This window comes from Orcinus orca, chromosome 10 (genome assembly GCF_937001465.1).
Source record: "Orcinus orca chromosome 10, mOrcOrc1.1, whole genome shotgun sequence".
NCBI classification, from domain to species: Eukaryota; Metazoa; Chordata; class Mammalia; order Artiodactyla; family Delphinidae; genus Orcinus; species Orcinus orca.
In genome coordinates this window covers 84497006-84519414 of record NC_064568.1, presented here as the reverse complement: position 1 = coordinate 84519414, position 22409 = coordinate 84497006, and the positions used below count along the sequence as shown (strand labels likewise).

The window sequence follows — 22409 nt, the reverse complement described above, 5'->3', positions numbered from 1 at the left end:
CCATCCAGCTGAACTGGCTGACCTAGACAACTCGAAATTGGTGCCCTTAGATGCATATAAAAGGTGTGGAGGAAGATGACAAAAAGTGATGACAGACTTGCTGGAAGAGGAGATTCCCAAGTTCCAGGGGCATGTGAGGAGTGTCAACATTGCTGCTTTCAACAAGATCCGAAGCTCCAAGTAATGTGTTTGTGACTGTACATCAGACTTTACGAATTAAAGCTTTCTGAAGGGGGGCGGGGAACTCAGGAATGGATAAATAAACTGATGGAACAGAAGAATGCATCCTAAACAGACCGACTTATATAGTCACTTGATTTAAAACAAAGGCCACCCTGCAGTGCACTAGGGAGAGACCGTTCTTTTCAATAAATTGAAATTGAATAAATTGGTGGCTCAATTGGATATTATGAAAATAAATGAATCACGACGTACACAAAACTCTGATGAAATGTATATTTAAACATGAAATAATGCTTCTGAAAGATAACTTAGGATAATATCTTCATGACTTTGGACTATGCAAGAATTTGTAAAACAGAGCACAAAGAGCAGTCACCACAAAAGATATATTTATATATTAGACTTCAGCATTGGAAACTACTGTCCACCAGTAAGCAAGTACAAGACAAATCTTAGAGAAGGTATTTGTATTACATATGCCTAACAGAAGACTGTGTCTAGAATATAGATTCAGATATAGATGCATTGTTATGACTTTGTTAAATTAACAGTTGTTAAGTAGAGCACAGGATGCCAGATGGTGAGTCAGTCAAGTTTCAACAGCAGACTACAGAGAAATTGAAATAGAGAAATTTATTATTCACAGGTCCTGGAGGAAGTAGTACACTGCATACTTCAAGGGGCCACATGGGGGAGGTCAAGGCAGAGTATAGACAAGACAGAGCAATAGGACCTGAGGCACATGTTTTTATTAGGGTCCATGGGTGGAGTTCTTTGGGGTTCCCAGACTAAGGCGGGATTGATCAATTCAAACCAAAAGAGAGCGTAAGTTCTTTTGGTAAATTCCAAAGGGGTCTAATCTAAGGGGTACACAAGGGAATGGTCCTGTGCAGGGATGACAGTTGATCACAAGGGCTGTTGGGGAGGTAATATCAGTAACTTACATTTGTTTGAGACTCTGTAGGCCGCTATCTAGGGCATGCACTTGCATGACGAGGCTAGTATCAGCTCAAGGTCGCTGCACACCACTTGGCCAAACAAATTGGATGCTAAGGCAGTAATACTATGGAATAGCTTAGCTAAACTCTTGACATGTATAAACACAGATAGACGTGAATAAGAAAAACAAATATGGAAAGGATAGACAATCCATTAGAAAAATGGGCAAAAGAGTTCTACAGGTCCTTCACAAAAGATATATCAAAATAACCAATAAACATACAAAAGGGTGATCTTCATTCATCCTCAGAAAAAGTGAAAAGTAAAACAATTAGAGTCCACTATTCTATTTGTTAGAGTTTACCAGAGAAACAAAACCAATAGGATGTGTGAAGGAGATTTATTCTGAGGAATTGGCTCATGTGATTATGGAGGCTGGCAAGTCCAAAATCTGCAGAGTGAGCAGCAAGCCGGTGACCCAGGAAGAGTTGATGCTGCAGTTCAAGTCTGAAGGCTGACTGTTGGCAGATTTCCCTCTTACAAGGGAGACCAGTCTTTAATTTTATTTTTGCAATTGGATGAGGCCCACCCATATTATGGAGGACGATCTGCTTTACTCAGAATCCACTAATTTAAATGTTACTCTCATCCAAAAACACCCTCAGAGAAACATCACAGAAGCATGGATTAATGGTTGACCACATATCTGGGCACTGTGGCCCAGCAGGTTGACACATAAAATTAACCATCACATATATTTACCTACTAGAAGGGTTAAAATAAAATAATAAAAGACAGATAATACCAAGCATTACCAACGATGTGGAGCAACTGGACTCTCTCATACATGGGAATATAAATTGGTTCAATCACTTGCAAAATTGTTTTGGCATTACATACTAAAGCTTGAGCATACACAATGACTGCAATCGTGACTCTGCAATTTCGTCCATAAGTGTCTCCACGCAGCAAAAATCCTTGTTTGTATTCACTGAAAAACATATATAAGAATATTCATGGCAACACTATTTATAATAGCCAAAATTGGAAACAATCCAAGTGACTTTGTAGAGGAGGTGGATTTTAGAAATGCCTTGACATCTGGGGCTGATTTTGAAGAGTGGAGATGGTGCAAAGACGCCTGTCAGAACAAGGGGCTTCTGTGACCGAGGAAGCTCAGAATAAGAGTGTCCGGAAGGGGTGAGGACATTCCTGTATTTGGTACCCTGCTGGCTTCTCTTCTGTTCCATCCCGTCCATCTCCTAGCCTTCCTCCTTCTCGTTCTCTCCCTCACTACCCCCTCCTGTTTCTCCTTCCTTTTGTTTTTCCACCTATTCTCTGCTCCTACCTGGACCTTTTCTTTCCACTTTCTTCTGCATGGGAATCAAAGTACTGAGTTTCTGAATTCATATTTTGTTTCCTGAATCAACTGTAAAGCCCAGATAAATGTTCACAACCATGTTTAAGTAAGTCGACAAAAAACCAAACAACACAATCAAAAAATGGGCAGAAGATCTAAACAGACATTTCTCCAAAGAAGACATACAGATGGCCAAAAAGCACATGAGAAGATGCTCGACATCACTAATTATCAGAGAAATGCAAATCAAAACTACAATGAGGTATCACCTCACACCGGTCAGAATGGCCTTCATCAAAAAGTCTACAAACAATAAATGCTGGAGAGGGTGTGGAGTAAAAGGAACCCTCCTACACTGTTGGTGGGAATGTAAATTGGTACAGCCACTATGGAGAACAGTATGGAGGTTCCTTAAAAAACTAAAAGTAGAACTACCATATGATCCAACAATCCCACTCCTGGGCATATATCAGAGGAAACCATAATCCGAAAGGAAACATGCACCCCAATGTTCATTGCAGCACTGTTTACCATAGCCAAGACATGGAAGTAACCTAAGTGTCCATCAACAGAGGAATGGATAAAGAAGATGTGGTACATATATACAATGGAATATTACTCAGCCATAACAAAGAATGAAATAATACCATTTGCAGCAACATAGATGGACCTAGAGATCATCATACTAAGTGAAGGAAGTCAGACAGAGAAAGACAAATATCAAATGATATCACTTATATGTGGAATCTAAAAAAAGGTACAAGTGAACTTATTTAATCTATAGAAACAGAGTCATAGATGTAGAAAAAAACTTATGGTTACCAGGGGGAAAGGAGGGGAGGGATATATTGGGAGATTGGGATTGACATATACACACTACTATATATAAAATAGATACCTAATAAGGACCTACTATTTAGCACAAGGAACTCTACTCAATACTCTGTTAACCCCTATGGGAAAAGAATCTTAAAAAGGGTGGATATAGGTATATGTATGTATAACTGATTCACTTTGCTGTACAGCAGAAAGTAACACAACACTGTAAATCAACTATACTCAAATAAATTTTTTTTAAGTCGATGGTTCAAATACCATTTTATTGTGCAGTGTTGGGCGAGTCAATTCTCAGTTTCTTCATCTTTAAAATGGCGCTAATATTATCTACCTGATAGGGTTCTATTGGTGATTAAGTGAGATAATCCATGTAATGCCAATTCAATGCCTGGGGCATAGTAAGGCTTCAAAAAGTGTAGCTGTTAGAATATATACAGTTTTTATAAATCTTGAGTTCCCTAGAACAGATAGTAGCAGTGAAAGCACCTCCACCCTAGGAGAGGAAGGATCTGACTTGGAGGCTGAGTGAATCCAAGTTGGCATGACCTGTAAATAAGGAAAAACGAACGGCCTTCCTCGATTCAGGATTTGATATCATGCTGACACCGTAGTAGACTTACTCCTCCATCTCAAACTGTCAGTGTTTCAGGAGGACAGGTTATTTGACCCAAGGGATAGGTGACGAATGACACAGTGTGAAGGAGACTACAGAGCAGTTTCGGTTGATAGTGGCGGGAAACTATACAAAGGAGCCTTCGTCAGGTGCGGATAAAACCGTAGTCGGCAGGATTTGAACCTGCGCGGGGAAACCCCAATGGATTTCAAGTCCATCGCCTTAACCACTCGGCCACGACTACCTGCTGAAGACTATCTCTTGTTAACAGTGTTGAAGGTATAGAGAGCAGCGTGCTATTTAATCGCTGTGAATCAAAACATAGTGAAAGCTATTTTGGTACATAACTATTAGGTCTGGTAACAAAGAATTTCCTATGTCCATTCAGGGCTTCTCACGCTTGGATGAAATAAGTCATCCACGGCAAACTGAAATTCAGCGGAGGAAGATGGAACTCAAAGAATCATTCTGAGACAAAGGGATTCGAATTCTCTATGCCCTAGAACTGAGTGTCGCCCTAGTAGCCTCAGACCTGCAAGTGCCAATGGAACTGGAAACGGGCTGGAAGAAATCTGGGGAAATCCGAAATCGTGGGGCCAGTAGCGTTTACTTTTCAGCGTTAAACACTAAAACAGAAATATCTTCAATGGCTTTCAACTGCTTTTACCTTTCCCTGCCTTAAAAGAACTACTTGAAACCGGACTTGAGCCGGGTGCGGGGTGAGAGGGGTGGAGAGGGTCCAGGAACTGAAGGAAAAGATGCTGGGAAGATCTCCAACCCCTCAGGAAAAGTTCACTCCTTTTCGCCTTCCCCAGAGAGGAAAGCCCATAGCCCAGGAGCCTTACGAGGGAGAAACAGCCTGAGGACATTCTCTGTCTCTCTTAACACACAAGGTCGTGAATGCCAGACTAAATCTAGCTGTAGTAATAGGATTGTTTCTGGGTTTAGAGACTTGATTCAGTGAAACACTGTAGAAGTGGATTCTTTTTTCCTTTTTTTTTTCCTTTTTTTTTAAATGGGGAATTTAGGGCTATAGCTCTGAGTTCTGAGAATTGAAGTACTTTGCCCAAAACACTGTCAAGTAGATTCAGACAGACTTTCAGTTACAAACGGGAGAATGCCTTTCATGGCTGAGGCCCTCAAACTCTTTCATACGTAGAGCTCTCCCATATATGTTGTCATTTACGACAGGCAAAGAGACAGTTGTTCCTGTAGTGGGTTGAGTTGTGTCACCCAATAAGATATGTTGAAATCCTAATTCGAGATACCTGTGAATATGACTTTATTTGAAAGTAGTCCTTGCCAGTGCAATCAAGTTAAGATGAGGTCATACTGGATTAGGGTGGGCCCTGAATCCAATGACAGCGTCCTTATAAGGAGAGGGAGATTTGAGACATACAGAAAAACAGGCACACAGAAACAGGAGATTGTGTGAAAGGGAGGCAGAGAGTGGAATGATGCAGCTGCAAACCAAGGAGCTACAAGGGTTTCCAGCAACCACCAGAAGCTAGGAGAGAGCCATGAAACAGAGTCTCCTGCAGACCCTCTGGAACCAAACTTGCAGACACCTTGAATTTGGATTTCTGGCCTCTGGAACTGTGAAAGAATAAATTACTGCTGTTTTAAGCCACCCACTTTGTGGTAATTTGTTAAGACAGCCCTAGGACGCTAACACTGTTCCCCTCTCCTTATGCTTGGAACAAGATCCTTCTTGCCACTTTAGCACTTCTTAATTCCACCAGCAAGGCTCATGCAAATGGTTACTCCCTTTCATATGGTAAACTCATTTTGAACAAAACTCTCCTAGGGAGGTAATCCAAACTAAAAGAAATCATTTATGTGCAGAGACATTTATGATACTTTTAGTTATAACAATAAAATAATTAAACATTTTCAATAATGGGGAGGGGGATGATTATATAACTTGGAGTATATATATACCTGGAAGAATATTACCAAGCCATTGAAAATAATATTCTGTAAGAAGTTTTGAATAGCTCAGGGGAGAAGCACAAGATATAATGTTAAATGAAAAGAGTAGGATAAAAAATATATGTGCTATATGACCTCAATTATGTAAAATTTGGGGGGTGGGAGAAAATAAACCAAAGTGTTGCTAGTGTAGTTTCTGGGTTGTGTGATTGAGGGTTATTATTTTTTTCTCTTTGTTTTTCTATGATGTGAAGCAGACATCATTACTCAAGTTTTAAAAGTGAGGAAGCAGAAATAGTGATTTTATTGCTGGAACAAGAAAAACGTAGTCTCTAGATACAAGACTTTCGTATTACTCCGTAATCAAACATTGAGCTCAAGTGGTCATTTTCCAAAGGGACTACTGTTTGCTATGGTGGTGAAACCCAGGACTTTATCTTTGCTTTCTTATGATGCTTGTAAGTTAATAATAAATGTAATTAAAAGAGGTGTAATCTCACAGTGATGAAAAGAGCAGGAGAGCAAATAACAGATGGTAAGAAGCATTGTTTGCTTTCCAAATTGCAGTAGCATGAGGCAGTTGAGATTTATTCCTTACTCGTGTAAGAGTCCATTGTAGATTTTTGAGTCAGCAAAGAAAAGGGAACACATTTTTGCCCTTGTGCTGATTCAGGGACCCAGCTTCTTCCACCTTAAGGATCTGCTATCTCCTAAGCCTTGTGAAAGTCCATGCTTCTTAAAAGTCTAAAGGGAAACATGTTACTTTTGCATTCATAATCCATTTATTATTACTAATCACACAGTCACACTGAGATGTAAGTTGTCTTGGTAGATACAGATGCTGACTGGGTAGCTTATTTCCATAGACAACTCTGTACTATGGAAGATGGAACATGAATTTAGGTGAATACTACAATTACCAACAACATTTTGGGAGGTAGAAAGGCGTTGGATAAATAGTAATTGAATTCATAGAGTGACTAAAGCTGAAACCTTACTGTCTGCAAGGTGGAAAGCTAAAAATTATAAAGTTATTAACACGTGTAAAGGATATTACAGATCCTTGGAAAGGCTAATAGGAACTGAAAAAAAAAACGTGTAACCTTAGGCTTATTACTCTGGATTGCCCCTCTCTCACAGAGGTCAAAGACAAGACTTTCATTTTAGGGCAAAAATGCTCCAAGATGCTCTTGACTTACAGAGACTAAGCACAGCTGAAGGTGGAGGTGAAGAGCCATACTGAATACTGGGGGATTGAATGAAAGTCTCTCTGGGAGACCTGCAGCTCCTTTTCTGTATTCGTTTCAGAAAGCATGGAAAGCTAACTTCACATAACCTCTGATCCTAAACACTTAGAAGATTAAAGGATTAGTCTCTGAGAAAACTGTCATGGAAAAACTGAACCACAGATATGAACATATCAGGTAACCTGATTGCGGTGGTCTGTCATATACAATCATTCTAGAATGGGTACATCTATTGGTATATAGGCTTATAGTACCAATTAGGTTTCTGGGTCTACTTCTTAAATAAGACTGGACTGCTAAGGGTCACCAGAAATCTGAGGAAAGATATGCACTGAAGCAAAAAAAAAGGAAGAAAGAGAACGTGATGGAAATAGAGACCAGTAAGTAACAGAAAGAAAAAAAAAGTATTATTAATTTTTTCAGAACTAAAAGAACGTTTTGCGCCTATGGGACAATAATAGTTGCTATTATTTTTGAAAGAGCATCAAGAGAACAAGAACTCTTGAAAATTTTTAAAAACTGTGATGATAGGAAAAAATTTAATAGAAGGGTTGGACGATAAATTTGGAAATGTTTTCCCATAAAAAGGAAGAGGAAAGAAAGATGGAAAATGGGAGGACAGAAGGTCATTCTAGGAAGTCCAACAACATTGAAAGAGTTCCAGGAAAAGACAACAGAGAAAATAAAGGGGTGACAATTACTTATAAAGGCAAAAAAATCCCCAAACCTAAAACATCCACCTATTTATTGCTCCACACAATGAATGAAAAAGACCAAGAATATATCGGAGCGTCTATTTAAGAATGGCATTTAACTTCATCACCACAATGATACCTAAAAGACAAAGGAGTCATGCTCACCAAATTCTAAGATAAAATGATTTCCACTCTAGAAATCTCTAGCTGACCAAACTAAATCATTTATGAAGTTAGAATAAATACCTTTTCAGAAATGCATTATATTTGGTGGTGGGAGGGGATAACCTGGAAGCAGAAACCTCCTGAGGACTTAAATCTGGGTGTCTCTAATGCAGGGAAATCGGAACCCGGGGGTGGGCGTTGGGGGGAATCACATTCTGGCAGCAGGCCTGTCTGGTAGGGTCTGGAGTCATGGAGGAGACACAACTGCTGTTGCCAGGTGATGTTACATGAGGCAGAGAAGCAGTTACGGTGCGGCCTCTACAAGCTGGAAGTATTTCCTTCCACATACCAGACATCTTTATGCAACACAGGTTGTCTTGGCTGAATGCTGATTTGTCTCCAGGGTTCTTGCTCAGAAGGTTCAAATCCGCACAGCTACGATTTTTTACTCTTAGTAAAGACGTTTGCTTTTCTCCTCAACCCTTCGGGTTGGCAATCTGGAGGCTTCCGTCTCCTGCCGTTTCCCTACCCTGCTGCGGAGGCAACGAACCGTCCTGGACAAGTCACGTCCCCTGCTTGACCTCAGGAAAAGTTTCCTGCTGAGGAGTTTGGGAGAGTCTCATATTTGCTGCCCTTAAAAGAGGCAGGTCACAGCTTTCTCAGCTAGAACCAAGTTACAAAACCCTGCTTTGAAAACATTCACGCTTTTTTATCGTGCTTTACCCTTTGGTCTCCACGAGGTGGAAGCTTTCCGAGAAGCAGAAGCCATCTCTTAGCATCCCGCTTTCTCCCCTCGGGGCAACGCCCCACAGGGCCAGGACTGGTTGGCACACCACGTCAGATGAAGTCATCCACAGTTTGTATGTCACGAAATTAAACTTCCAAGAGCGTTCCTTGCGTTCGAAGAAGAGAACTCGGGACACAGACTCGGGAGGCAGCGAGCCCCGCCGTTGCTCCAGCAACGCAAGCGGGGAGCGCGGCTCGGCGGATGCCGTGTTGGAGCCGCCGGCCTCTGCGTCTGGGCAGCCTGGCTGACTGCGGCCCAGCGGAGAGCCGCCCCGCGAGCTGCAGAAAAGGCAGAGGGGCGCTAAAAAGCAAGGACCTACCGTATCTATCCCTAGAAACCGATTTGCTCTTGGGTTTTGCACTAGGAGTCCTGTGCGCGCAAGAAAAGGGACCTGTGCTGTGGAGGCAGATAGAGAAAACAAGGATGAAAAGTTCGGCTTTTCAGAGGGCTTCTTGATTGCAGAACTGAAGCTATATCGTATCAGGGAGGAGCGCTATCACTGCCAGTTGCTGCGGGGTTCCATGGTGTAATGGTTAGCACTCTGGACTCTGAATCCAGCGATCCGAGTTCAAATCTCGGTGGAACCTAAGAGCTTTTACTTTCTAATTAGTTAAACGTATTTACTTATCTTTCCAGTTTTCCTTTTAGGGATGGTTGGCTGGGAGTCCGCGGTTCACGGACTTTATAGACTTTAATATACGTGAATAGACTTTATAGACTTTAATATACGTGAATAAATGAATATTTATCGTGGTATAATTCATAATTTTAGAGTTTTTCTTCCTTGTGAAAGTTTAAAATGGCCAAGTATACATTCTGCTTTTAAATTATCTTAACCAGATGGGAAGAATTTTCAAATAGAACTTTAAAGACTCAAAGCCAAAACAGAAAATAGCTTTCAAAGTTGTTTTAAAATATTCTAGAAGTAAAGAATTAAGATACAATCACATCCTTATTATTCCTCATTATATTCTAATGAAAATATTTATAAACGTTTGCTGGGAATAAAAGTGTATGATGTCCTTTCTACTGTTATTAGCTAAAGAACGCTTTCATTATATTAATTTCCTTATATTAATTAATTCAATTTTTGTTAATTATTAATATTACATAAAAATAGATAAAATTAACAGTTTTCTCAAATTATTAATTATTGAAGCCCTTGAATATCCATTCACACTTTAACTGATTCATAGTATTTCAGCATGTAAAGCACATTAAGGATATTTTCACTCTATGCTTAATAGCTGGAATTTTTATTCTCATTGCGTCTATTTTTTTTTAACTGAATTTTCAATTACCAACAGATGTTATTGAGCAATCTGGAAAAGCAAATTGCTAAAATAAAGGGGGAAAACCACCTGTCGACACCTTTTCTTTCTTTGCTATGTTATTGTGGTTGCTAATACTTCAGCCTAACTGATACTGCATTTTATGAAGACATCAACTGCCTGATTGTAATTTGAAATCTTAACTCCTCAGGAGTTTGTGAAAAGGCCATATTTTCATTTCTACCAATGATACAATTTGTGCAAAGCCCTGCGTGGATGCTATTATCAGAGACTGCTTCCTGGTAGATGTATATCCCTGGGGCCTCAAACCCTTTGTTATAGGTACACGTTTTCTCACCTTCCCTGAGTGCATTTACTTATAAAGGCATGGAAATTTGATAGGTACAGTGAACCTCAGCTGGCACCAGTTCCTAATAAGGATGTCCACAACACTATTTTTAAATGTAGGACTCCATAATAAAACATCTACTAATTCACCTCCAAAACTTGAACTCAAAAAATGGAGAAACAACCTAACAAAGTCAACAATTGCTGTAGGCAGTGGGGTCCTCAGAGAGCCACTTCCTGCTTCTATTAGCACAGTGGAATCAGCATGGTAGGTCAGGAAAAGGAGACACTCTGGAACTGAATTCTTACTCTGTGAATGTCTAACTGTAATTTTTGAAATATATAACTGCTCTGTACCTCAGTCTCTTTATATGTAAAAGAAGGTAAGGCATTCTTTACTATGTTTTACCATAGTAAGTACCTTGCTTAAGGAAGACACTCCACAAATACTAAAGCTCTCTCTCCCCCTTTTCTTTTCTCTCCTCCTCCCCCTTCTCCCCCTCCCCCTCCTCCCCTCCCCCTCCTCCTCCTCCCCCTCCTTCTCCTCCTCCTTCGAACAAAGGAAAGAGAAAGAAAGAAAGAAAGAAAGAAAGAAAGAAAGAAAGAAAAAGAAAGAAAGAAAAGGACAGAATGGGGGAAAGGGGACATTTTTGTCTCTTTGGATAAATTCAAGTACAATGATGCTTCCTTCCTAAAAATATTTTTCTTCCCAGCAGAAGCAGCCCATCCTCTATCCCCAAACACTAGCCTATCCTTGCTTTAAAAACAGGTAAAGATCTCACCTGAAGCAGTTACCTTGCATGAGGATATTGATTTTTCTCAAGACCCACCTCTACCACTCCTCTCTGCCTACAGGACTCAGGGAATCAGTATATATTGCTATTTTACATACTGAAAGAATCGCAAGATCATGCTAATTCACATCAAAAGAAACCAGAGTAATGTGTGTGGGAGTGCTAGGTCAGGAAAAAAGAAACACAGTGTATAATTCGATCAAATTTATTGATATGGGTACACTTAATGGAGACTCTGAATTTAGTGTGTTAGCTAGAATAGCTGGGAGTTATTATAACAGTGTGCTTGGTAGGTTGCCTGCAACCTGAAATCAGTGGAACTACAGTAAATAAAGAAGCCAAGACTTCTTCGGTATAAGGTAGAGAAAGATATCCAATATCCTAAAAGATGCAGGGAACTTGCAATGGATTTATCACATGTGACACCCACTCATCCTCCCTCTATTATCTCCCTAGAGGGCTCAAAGGACACTTTCCTCACAAAACCCCCTGAGAAACAGATGGGTGGAGGGAGTGCCAGGGTCCTTGGGAAGCTCTCTAGTACCTGTCCTCTGTAGAAAGGTTTGATGGTAGTACATGCATCCCTAATTTTTTAAAAATTTATTTACCTTTTTGATCCCCTTCCTCCATTTCTCCCACTTCCCCTGGCCCTGCCCTCACCTCTGACAACCACTCATCTGTTCTCTGTATCTATAAGCTTGTTATTTTTTTTTTAGATTGGTATTTGTCTTTCCTCTCTGGCTTATTTCACTTAGCATCATGCCCTCAAGGTCCATCCATGTTGTCATAGATGGCAAGGTCTTATTCTTTTTTATGGCTGAATAATATTTCATTATATATGTGTGTGTATGTGTTTGTGTGTATATATACATATATATATATACTATAACCTCTTTAATTCCTTCATCCGTCGATGGACACAGGTTGTTTTTATACCTTGTGTTGTAAACAGTGCTTCAATGAACATGGGGGTGCAGATATAATTTTCAAGTTAGTGTTTTCATTTCTTCAGATAAATATCCAGAAGTGAAATTGCTGGATCATATGGTAGTTGTATTTTTAATTTTTTGTGTAACCTCCATACAGTTTGCATAGTGGCTGCACCAACTTACATTCCCATCAACAGTGCACAAGATGTCCCTTTTCTCCCCATCCTTGCCAACACTTGTTATTTCTTGTTTTCTCGATAATAGCCATCCTAACAGGTATGAGATGATAGCTCATTGTGGTTTTGATTTGCATTCGTCTGATGACTAATGACATCGAGCATCTTTTCATGTACCTGTTGGCCATATGTACGTCTTCTTTGGAAGACAAAGATCTATTCAGACCTTCTACCCATTTTAAAATTGGATTGTTTTCTTGCCTTTCAGTTGTATGAGTTCTTTATATATTTTGGATATTAATCCCATATCAGATATATGATTTGCAAATATTTCTCCCATTCCAATGGTTTTATGGTTTTAGATTCTTCATTCAAGTCTTTAATTCATTTCAATCTTGACATAGGTCTTGGTGATGATTTTTTGGATTTGACACCACAAGTAAAAGCAACAAAGGCAAAAATAAGCAAGTGGGAGTATCAAATTAAAAAGCTTCTGCACATCAAAGGAGACAAAGATAAACAAAATCAAAAGCCTTAGCCTCCTTCCGTCAGAGCATCCGAATAAGGAGTCATTCCAGTCTGAGGAGGAGGCGTTACTTGCCACAGCTGCATATTTGTCTAAATGATGCCAAAGAGTAAGAAACTTTGCTTAATACAAGTACATTTTCCGATAGAAAGTGTGACACTTTGAAGAGAGCCAAAGTTCTCTACAGCTACTTCCATGAACCCACTTCGTTGTCAGGTAGTCGTGGCCGAGTGGTTAAGGCGATGGACTAGAAATCCATTGGGGTTTCCCCGCGCAGGTTCGAATCCTGCCGACTACGGCACCTTTCCCTATTGAGGCATAGCCAGTTGGGGAAGAATGCTGTTGCCTTACAGAGAGAAACTGGATTGTTCTCCAACCTGGCTCTTTATGGTTGTCGCTGAAAGGCTCCACGAAACACGCCGTTTGCGTCCCAAACAGCGTGGGGTCTTTCTATAACTATTATTATTTTTAAGTAATTACTACTATTATTTTAAAGTAATTTTCCCTAGAAGAGCCAAGGCTTTGGTGATGCCTTGCTGCTTCCTGCAATCAAAACACTCCTTACTAGGAAGCGTTTTCTAAAGAAAAAACTTGACAGAAACGTTTTCCCCTTATTGGGGCTCTTCTGCAGTCATGTACATCCTTGTTCACGTACAAAAGGAAACTCCACGAAATCTTGGATCAAATACAAGTGAAAGCCAAGACTCATAGCTATGGTTGTGAATCCAAACTGGGTATTAATAGGCAAACCACTACATAACTAAAGATATTAATTAAGCCATTTTTTGGGTAACCCAACAAAAAGGTTGACGACATTATGCCAGACTGACTTGTCCTGGGGTCCAGGACAGTGGTAAAGAGAGAGGGACTTAAAATGAGGTGAAGTTTTGACTCATTCTGGGCACAGAATTCAGATGCAAAATCCCATTGTATGATTAACATGTTTGGGTTAACGTATTAAAGTGTTAAAGGAATGTTAACCACAGCTGAGCGCCTTTCTAGGAATTCCTAGGAAAATTTGATTATCATTACCCTGACAGTTTAATGGAACTTGTCCTCACCTCTCTTGTGGAGATTGGCGCAGTTGTCATACTTTGGTGCATCTCATCCAAGAATGCATCTAATAATTGTTCTTAAACACAGTGCTTTCCATATTCATTGATTAAATACCAGATTCCTTCCTCTTTCATGTGTCTGTTCAGAGGAATGAAGTACAATAAAAAGCGTTGAGCTGCAAAGTCACATGGGTCAGCGATGCTGAGCTGTGACAAGTCCTCTTTGCTGAGCAGTGCCCACCTGATGAACATGACTTGGTTTTGTCTACTAAGACCTGGGCTTCCAGAGGATGAACTTCTTTCTTTGCAAAACTCATCATCTCTCATCAAGCTGTCTCTCACATTCAGCATACGGGTTGCTTTGAGAAACTAATAGAATTCTGGAATGTCAAAGCTAATGAAATGTTAAGGCCCTTCTGTGGAAACAATTCTTAACTTTAGAGCTGAGGAAAGTGACTCACATGACATCAATGTACAGAATTTAAAAATAAAAATTTGTTCAAAAAGATACCTTAGAGAAGAGTATTGATAGTATAAGCAGAAATTCCTCTCATTCTGGATACTTCTTTCTGTAGGAGCCCATGGAGAATGAAGCTTCGGTTCTGGGGGCTGGAATAGAGATCCTGAGCCAGGACTGGCCATTACACAGAATCTTGCTTTGTGGAGTATCAGCCTGTGATCTGGTTTCCAAATACTGCTTAGGATTCTAGAAGGGGTTCTTCTCTCTTTACTTTTAAATCGCTGAAATTTCTTATAAACAAGGAAAATAAAACCAAAACCGAAACACACTGGTGAACAGTGAAACAAAAACCAGAGTTACAGCAACTGCAACAGAGGATGTAAGTAAGGAAGTACATTTCCAATAGAAATAAATGTGGGCCACTGACATAATTTAAAATTTTCTAGTAGTCATATTAAAAAGTAAAAGGAGACAAGCATAATTCATTTTAATGATGTATTTTATTTAATCCAATATATCCAAAATATCATTTCAACATATAAGCAATATTAAAAATTGACAGTGTGATATTTCACGTGTTTTTTTTTTCATACAAAATCTTCAAAGTGTGGTGTGTATTTTGCAGTAAGAGCTCGTCCCAAGTAGGACCAAGTGCCCAATAGTCACATGTCTCAAGTGGCTAAAGTATTGGACATCACAGATCTAGAGTGTGTAGAGGGCATAGAACTGAGTTGGTAGAAGACTGAAACCAAGGGAGGGTCTACACTGCAAACAATAGGCTACAGTCCAAGATAGAAGTCTTCTTGGCATGCACTTCTCCGTGCTTTTGGGACTCGTGCTGCTGTAACACCCAGTAACTAAACTTGCTATTTCAGGGAGCTCTTCCTTACCTCCTGCAGGAGTGTCTGCGGAAGCCCAGCGAGTGCTGTTCCCAGCTCCTCTTCCAGCGCGGAAGGCCGCACCTGGCCCAGTGTGGTGGACAACTCCTGTTTCAGTACCGTGGGCACTGTCAGCCCACCGAAGATTCTATTTCTAGGAAGGCAGAGGCCGGGAAGTCCACGAGCCTCCTTCACTCATGTCTTTTTTCTTTTCATTTGTTTCAGTTTTGGGGATCATTTGTCTCTGATTGGCTGATTTGCTGTCCTTAAAGCCAAGGTAGAGTTCCTCAACTGTAAAATTGATTATTAGCTTCTCCAATGTTGTCACTCTCAGGTCCTTCACCTCCTGAAATCCTGTGCATTCTTAAAGATTGCCTCCCCACGTCTCCTACTTTGAAAAGTCCTCAAGTTCATCCTTCATTCCCCTCCTTCTGTGCTGCTTATGGTGTCTTTACCATAACATTGTTTAAGAAAATGCAACAGTAATATTAGTGCTTCCATATTTCTTATTTATAAGTCTTATATGAAACTACTTCTATATTTATCATGCATTCTGCCTGCTAGCATGTGTATTTTTGAAGAAATGAACTGTTTAAGTCTTATCTTAATCCTCCAAGCCCAGGTAGTCGGTTATTAAATCACTTTAAATGATGTAAACTAATGTAGTAGAAACTACCCCTATTTATGAATCGAACTGGTGTGTGTTCTTTAAATAATATGTTCCTTTAGTGCATCCTTTCATCTCTTTTGTTTTCTTGGCACCATCTAAAAGTCTCAATAAAGTAGATGGTCAATTAATCCATCATTTTTCCTTATATATGTTATTAATCTTTTATATTTCCTTTGCTACACGTGTTAGTCTTTCAGAAGCAACAGAACATCCTAAATTAAGTGCTATGTATGAGCTATCTTTGACTTTGAAAAGGAAAGTGGCACCTCTACATGGAAATTGTAGTAAACACTCAGTAAAAATGCAGAATTCAGAATAATCATTAAGACTTAAGAGAGCCAATGTTGTCTAGCATCTGTCTCCTTTTGCATGCTACCTTCTTCAACAAGAAAGGGAGAATATCACAAATCAAGGGCTTCTTCTCAGTGGAGATCTTAGAGTGGGGGTTGAAAAGTAAATGAAATAACCTCTGGTTGGAAAAGAACAAGGTTCCATTCCACTGTGTAGGACCTACATATGTTTAATTCTACTGTCCCAAATGTGTACCGTGAGAAACCCACACCCATGATCCCTCTGAAAAAGGCGAGAGACGCTCTAAGAACTGGTTTGACTGGCATTTTAGCTTCAGGCATGGGTGCACTTTGGCCTCCTAACTTACAAAATTGAGGTTAATGACTCACATAGCCATATTTCAAAGATGATATTTCTTCAGCAACTTTGTACTTAATTACAGTTTAGTAATGGTTAAGCTTATTAAAATTAGGTCTTGTAACATAAAGGAGACTCTTCAATGTAGAGGGTTCTCAGCCTTGTGTCTGTGTTCTCAAACAGTATTTGTGAATCCCTGGTATGGTTTCTACAGTTGTTAGCTTTGTGTCAGGGCCATCTGTCTGTGAGAAGGAGAACAAATTTTATTTTACATACTGTAGGATTTTGAGCCAAAAAATAATTTAAGAGTCTCTGTCTTACTAACTTCATGACCACTGAATGAGAAGAATTTGTTAGCTCTATTTTGTTGTTTGGGGAAATACATAAAATGACTATGAAAAGATATGTGGGCTCCAAACAAATTCCTTCTCACTTTTGTAATAGATTTATCTGACATGAACCCAATATCTGTCTTCCCAGTGACAAATTCACACTTACCACTATACTGGGGAAGAAAGTTTTATTGAAAATCACTATGCTCGCTGCCTTGCCTTTGTATATTTCTAATGTACACAGACCAAAACAGGCACACGTCCATCTAAAGCAAATAATTTTCAAAGCCTTGCCTGACCCATGTTGCTAAGGGCATTGACAAAGTTTTTCTTTTTCTTTACATTTCACTATCACATTGATCCTGAGAACAAATAGGCAGTATCTTAATCTAGTTCACAAGCTACCTCTTGTACATAGAAAAGACATGGACTGGTACTCTCTTCTATTCAGCACCTTCAAGTCCCATTCACCTAAAATTACAAATTTCAATTTTATTTATGCTTTCCACCTTATCTCTGTCATCATGCTGTCAGTATTAGGCAGTTTCTTCAAACTGTCCCTGTGTGGGCTATATTTATTTTCCCTCTATGGAGTATTCCACCTAATGGACTTGAATCACAAGGGCAGGGGTCATGCTCTTTGCCTTGTTAACTTTGTGTTATTACACCCCCGTCAATATGATTAATTCCATTCAGAAATGGGGTTTTATCATATCATGAACCATATGAAAGAGACTTTTTAATTAAGGTGGTTAATTAACCATTAAGGTGGTTCCCAGAAATAATGATTAGCACTCTGGTCTCTGAATCCAGCCATCTTGAGTTTAAAGAAGCTGTTTATTTCACAGCTTTGTTTCCCTGTTGTCAGGAGTTCATTGTCTACAAAAGCCATACTAAGCAATTTTATTCCTGATCTCTCTCAGCACTTAATATCTGTATCTAGGAGGCTTCAGACAGCCTCATCATGTTTCATAGGGAAAGAAAGGGGTCAAAAATAAATACATTCATTTAAAATAGCATCAAAAGGAATAAAATATTCAGGAATAAATTTAACAAAGGAAGTGCAAAACTTATACTCTGAAAACTACAAAACATTGCTGAAATGAATGGACATCTAAATAAAGAGGACTATATCTCATGTTCATAGACTGGATCTTAAATTAACATTGCTAAGATGGCAATTTTCCTCCAAATCATTCTACAGATTCAATGCAATTCCCTTCAGAATCCCAACTGACCTTTTTGTGGGAATTGATGACTTGATTTAAAATTCACATGGAATTTCAAGGGACCTGAAATATCCAGAACAATCTTGAAAAGAAGAAAAACGTAAGAGGACTTGTACTTCTCAATTTCAAAACTAACTACAAGGCAATGATAATCAAGACAGTGTCATAATGGTGTAAGGATAAGCATCTAGATCAATGGGATAGAACTGAGAGTCCAGAAATAAAGTCATATGTCTATGGTCAACTGATTTTTTTAAGGGTGCCAAGACCATTCAGTAGGGAAAGAATAGTCTTTTCAACAAATGGTGCTGGGAAAACTATGTAACTACATGCAAAAGAACTAAGTTAGATCCTTACCTCATACAATTTACATAAATTAACTCAAAATGAATCAAAGACATAATGTAAGAGGTAATATTATAAAACTCTTAGAAGGAAACATAGAAGTAAATCTTCATAACCTCAGATTTGGCAGTGAATTCTTAGATATGACAGCAAAAACACAAATAACAAAAAATAATTGATAAATTAGACTTCTTAAAAGTTACAAACTTTTGTGCTTCAAAAGACACAATCGGGAAAGTGAAAAGACAGCCCAAAGAATGGAAGAAAATATTTTCAAATCATATATCTGATAAGGGACTTGCATCTAGCTTATACAAAGGACTCTTACAACTCAAGACAAATAACCCATTTAAAAATGGGCAAAGATATAGGGGTTCCAGAAGAAAAAGAGAAAAAGAAAGAGACTGAGAAAATATTTGAAGAGATTATAGTTGAAAACTTCCCTAATATGGGAAAGGAAATAGTTAATCAAGTCCAGGAAGAACAGAGAGTCCCATACAGGATAAATCCAAGGAGAAACACGCCAAGACACATATTAATCAAACTGTCAAAAATTAAATACAAAGAAAACATATTAAAAGCAGCAAGGGAAAAACAACAAACACACAAGGGAATCCCCATAAGGTTAACAGCTGATCTTTCAGCAGAAACTCTGCAAGCCAGAGGGACTGGCAGGACATATTTAAAGTGATGAAGGAGAAAAACCTACAACCAAAATTACTCTACCCAGCAAGGATCTCATTCAGATTTGATGGAGAAATTAAAACCTTTACAGACAAGCAAAACCTGAGAGAGTTCAGCACCACCAAACCAGCTTTACAACAAATGCTAAAGGACCTTCTCTAGGCAAGAAACACAAGAGAAGGAAAAGACCTACAATAACAAACCCAAAACAATTAAGAAAATGGGAATAGGAACATACATATCGATAATCACCTTAAATGTAAATGGACTAAATGCTCCCACCAAAAGACACAGACTGGTTGAATGGATACAAAAACAAGGCCCATATATATGCTGTCTACAATAGACCCATTTCAGACCTAGAGACACATACAGACTGAAAGTGAGGGGATGGAAAAAGATATTCCATGCAAATGGAAACCAAAAGAAAGCTGGAGTAGCAATTCTCATATCAGACAAAATAGACTTTAAAATAAAGACTATTACAAGAGACAAAGAAGGACACTACATAATGATCAATGGATCGATTCTAGAAGGAGATATAACAATTGTAAATATTTATAGACCCAACATAGGAGCACCTCAATATATAAGGCAAATACTAACAGCCATAAAAGGGGAAATCGACAGTAACACATTCATAGTAGGGGACTTTAACACCCCACTTTCACCAATGGACAGATCATCCAAAATGAAAATAAATAAGGAAACTCAAGCTTTAAATGATACATTAAACGAGATGGACTTAATTGATATTTATAGGACACTCCATCCAAAAACAGCAGAATACACATTTTTCTCAAGTGCTCATGGAACATTCTCCAGGATAGATCATATCGTGGGTCACAAATCAAGCCTTGGTAAATTTAAGAAAATTGAAATTCTATCAAGTATCTTTTCTGACCACAATGCTATGAGACTAGATATCAATTACAGGAAAAGATCTGTAAAAAATACAAACACATGGAGGCTAAACAATACACTACTTAATAACGAAGTGATCACTGAGGAAATCAAAAAATACCTAGAAACAAATGACAATGGAGACACGACGACCCAAAACCTACAGGATGCAGCAAAAGCAGTTCTAAGAAGGAAGTTTATAGCAAAACAATCCTACCTTAAGAAAGAGGAAACACCTCGAATAAACAACCTAACCTTGCACCTAAAGCAATTAGAGAAAGAAGAACAAAAAAAACCCCAAAATTAGCAGAAGGAAAGACATCATAAAGATCAGATAAGAAATAAATGAAAAAGAAATGAAGGAAACGATAGCAAAGATCAATAAAACTAAAAGCTGGTTCTTTGAGAAGATAAACAAAATTGATAAACCATTAGCCAGACTCATCAAGAAAAAAAGGGAGAAGACTCAAATCAATAGAATTAGAAATGAAAAAGGAGAAGTAAAAACTGACACTGCAGAAATACAAAAGATCATGAGAGATTACTACAAGCAACTCTATGCCAATAAAATGGACAACCTGGAAGAAATGGACAAATTCTTAGAAAAGCACAACCTGCCAAGACTGAATCAGGAAGAAATAGAAAATATGAACAGACCAATCACAAGCATTGAAATTGAAACTGTGATTAAAAATCTTCCAACAAAGAAAAGCCCAGGACCAGATGGCTTCACAGGTGAATTCTATCAAACATTTAGAGAAGAGCTAACACCTATCCTTCTCAAACTCTTCCAAAATATAGCAGAGGGAGGAACACTCCCAAACTCATTCTACGAGGCCACCATCACCCTGATGCCAAAACCAGACAAGGATGTCACAAAGAAAGAAAACTACAGGCCAATATCACTGATGAACATAGATGCAAAAATCCTCAACAAAATACTAGTAAACAGAATCCAACAGCACATTAAAAGGATCATACACCATGATCAAGTGGGGTTTATTCCAGGAATGCAAGGATTCTTCAATATATGCAAATCAATCAACATCATACACCATATTAACAAACTGAAGGAGAAAAACCATATGATCATCTCAACAGATGCAGAGGAAGCTTTCGACAATATTCAACACCCATTTATGATAAAAACCCTGCAGAAAGTATGCATAGAGGGAACTTTCCTCAACATAATAAAAGCCATATATGACAAACCCACAGCCAGCATCGTCCTCAATGGTGAAAAACTGAAGGCATTTCCACTAAGATCAGGAACAAGACAAGGTTGCCCACTCTCACCACTCTTATTCAACATAGTTTTGGAAGTTTTAGCCACAGCAATCAGAGAAGAAAAGAAAATAAAAGGAATCCAAATCGGAAAAGAAGAAGTAAAGCTGTCACTGTTTGCAGATGACATGATACTCTACATAGAGAATCCAAAAGATGCTACCAGAAAACTACTAGAGCTAATCAATGAATTTGGTAAAGTAGCAGGATACAAAATTAATGCACAGAAATCTCTGGCATTCCTATATACTAATGATGAAAAATCTCAAAGTGAACTCAATAAAACACTCCCATTTACCATTGCAACAAAAATAATAAAATATCTAGGAATAAACCTACCTAAGGAGCCAAAAGACCTGTATGTAGAAAATTTTAAGACACTGATGAAAGAAATTAAAGATGATACAAATAGATGGAGAGATATACCATGTTCTTGGATTGGAAGAATCAACATTGTGAAAATGACTCTACTACCCAAAGCAATCTACAGATTTAATGCAATCCCTCTCAAACTACCACTGGCATTTTTCACAGAACTAGAACAAAAAATTTCACAATTTGTATGGAAACACAAAAGACCCCGAATAGCCAAAGCAATCTTGAGAACGAAAAACGGAGCTGGAGGAATCAGGCTCCCTGACTTCAGACTATACTACAAAGCTACAGTAATCAAGACAGTATGGTACTGGCACAAAAACAGAAATATAGATCAATGGAACAGGATAGAAAGCCCAGAGATAAACCCAGGCACATATGGTCACCTTATCTCTGACAAAGGAGGCAGGAATGTACAGTGGAGAAAGGACAGCCTCTTCATTAAGTGGTGCTGGGAAAACTGGACAGGTACATGTAAAAGTATGAGATTAGATCACTCCCTAACACCATACAGAAAAATAAGCTCAAAATGGATTAAAGACCTAAATGTAAGGCCAGAAACTACCAAACTCTTAGAGGGAAACATAGGCAGAACACTCTATGACATAAATCACAGCAAGATCCTTTTTGACCCACTTCCCAGAGAAATGGAAATAAAAACAAAAATAAACAAATGGGACCTAATGAAACTTCAAAGCTTTTGCACAGCAAAGGAAACCATAAAGAAGACCAAAAAACAACCCT

At 38.7% G+C, this 22409-nt stretch overlaps 3 non-coding genes across 3 annotated transcripts; 2 read left to right on the top strand and 1 right to left on the bottom strand.

The window, feature by feature from the left end:
* Positions 1-4094: 4094 nt before the first annotated feature.
* Positions 4095-4176, bottom strand: TRNAS-UGA (transfer RNA serine (anticodon UGA)). Its single transcript has one exon. It is a non-coding gene; the product is annotated as a tRNA-Ser (tRNA).
* A 5097-nt stretch (positions 4177-9273) lies between these two features.
* On the top strand, positions 9274-9345 carry TRNAQ-CUG (transfer RNA glutamine (anticodon CUG)). Its single transcript has one exon. It is a non-coding gene; the product is annotated as a tRNA-Gln (tRNA).
* A 3673-nt stretch (positions 9346-13018) lies between these two features.
* On the top strand, positions 13019-13100 carry TRNAS-AGA (transfer RNA serine (anticodon AGA)). The gene has a single exon. It is a non-coding gene; the product is annotated as a tRNA-Ser (tRNA).
* The last annotated feature ends 9309 nt before the right edge of the window (positions 13101-22409 follow it).